The sequence below is a fragment of the Solanum pennellii genome, chromosome 7, assembly GCF_001406875.1.
Source record: "Solanum pennellii chromosome 7, SPENNV200".
Classification (NCBI taxonomy): domain Eukaryota; kingdom Viridiplantae; phylum Streptophyta; class Magnoliopsida; order Solanales; family Solanaceae; genus Solanum; species Solanum pennellii.
Genome location: NC_028643.1, coordinates 12,951,656 through 12,953,412, shown reverse-complemented (window position 1 = coordinate 12,953,412; position 1,757 = coordinate 12,951,656). Strand labels below are relative to the sequence as shown.

At 32.8% G+C, this 1,757-nt stretch overlaps 1 long non-coding RNA gene across 1 annotated transcript in view; it reads left to right on the top strand.

The window, feature by feature from the left end:
* The window catches only part of LOC114077909, a 2,790-nt gene extending 2,176 nt beyond the window's left edge, over positions 1-614 (top strand). The window contains exon 2 of the long non-coding RNA XR_003579283.1: positions 161-614. This is a non-coding gene — a long non-coding RNA (uncharacterized LOC114077909). The remainder of the gene's footprint in view (positions 1-160) is intronic.
* Positions 615-1,757: the final 1,143 nt, after the last annotated feature.

The following is a 1,757-nucleotide window of genomic DNA, read 5'->3' as shown; positions in this document are numbered from 1 at the left end:
GGGGGGGGGGGGATCTTGAAATAATCGAAAGGCTTTCATGTCAATTAAATTATGTCTCATTTGTTTTACTATTTCTAATGCTTATGATATCTCTTTTGTCATTTTCCCACATGTACCCCTTCCCATCCCATGGTGAACTTTTCTACCTTGCATTTCTTAGTTGATCCATAAAGGCTCGATCTTTGTTTTCCCTATTTCTTTGATCAGCCCTCTATACATACAAAAGTTGTTACAGGTCCCGGAGACCCAACATACTGCTGGAAATTAGTTTTAGAAGCCCAAGAAATGTATTGTATACATATTGTAAACAACATTATACATTGATATACAATTTTGCTACAAAAACTAAGTTGTCAAACACAAAGATACAGGTTGGAGGTGTTAAAGCTAAAGGTATACAGTTGGTATACATCCCAAGATATAGGAAACGCGGCTAATATACAAGATCTTGATATAAAACCTGTGTATACAGAAATGGAAATTGGTTCAAAGTCCAAAAAGTAGCATCTTCGGCCCAATATTTCTAGGCAGTAATTGGCCCAAAGGGCCCAAATTCTTCTCTCCCTCTCTTTATTATTTAATTGTCATAATTTATTAATTATTTGTTTTTCTTATCATTAACTCTAACTTTAGAATTCTTAATTAGCTATTCCTTATGTAACCCTAGAAGCCGAACCATATTCATTATGTTAGTTTATTTTAATAGAATTAATTTTTTTATGGACTCTCATGCTTTTCATTAAATATATTTAATCATAATTTTTATTCTTCAGTTCATTAAAAATGATTTTCATGCTTAAATTAACCAATTTTGTTTAAATTATTATTTTTTAAATGAGCGGAGTAAATTCTAATAAATCTAGTTTTGTGAAAATTCTAATCACTTGCATTTCAATTCAAATGTTTCGATTAAGGTCCAATTTTTTGAAAAATAATGAAATTGTTCTTTTAAGTATTTTATCAAGTTAATCTAATATTTTAAATATATATTATTATGTTTATATCAAATAATTTTCTTAAAAAATAGTAAAAGAATATGTAACCTAAGTCGTAAGATAACTGCATGTTTGCGGACGCTTCAAATACCTTTAAAACCTTCTTGAAGCGTAAATAAGAAGCTCTTACCCATTTTCTCCAATTTATAAAGATTTGATCTGAAGAATCTTTTAAATTAAGTTTTCTTAGTTTCTTTAAAAAATTAAGTGGCGTTTTTTTTCTAAGTATTTTTCTCAAATTATTTTATACTTTGAACATTCAAAAAAAGGAATTTTTCTAAAGATGCAAAAATTACGGCATAACTGTCCCCAAACTTAAGAGGACACGTTGGGGGGGCTCTGGCTGGCGCGGCACCCCAAGGCCCTACAGACAGAGATTCTCTCGTGGGGCTATGAGAGGCGCGGCGCCCCAACCCCCATACCTAGGTGTGCTCGACTTTTCTCCTCCATTTTTCATCTCTAAACCCTCTAAACATCCATGGTTCTTTCACGAAACACTTAGGATCATTAATACCCTCAATATCCAATAGATTTAACTCGATAAACAACCTGGAAATACGAATCAAATCAACACTAGGCATTCGACAAATTAACCAACAAGTATTCAACAATGTTCTTCAAGAACTTCACTTTTTGTCATGCACCCAGTCTAAAATCACTGAATTGAAACAAGTTTGGTGTATGGGTGAACTGGCCCAACACAAAAAGATCTCACATATCTTGATAAGGATCACCCCCGACGAATTCCACTCGCTAAGCTTG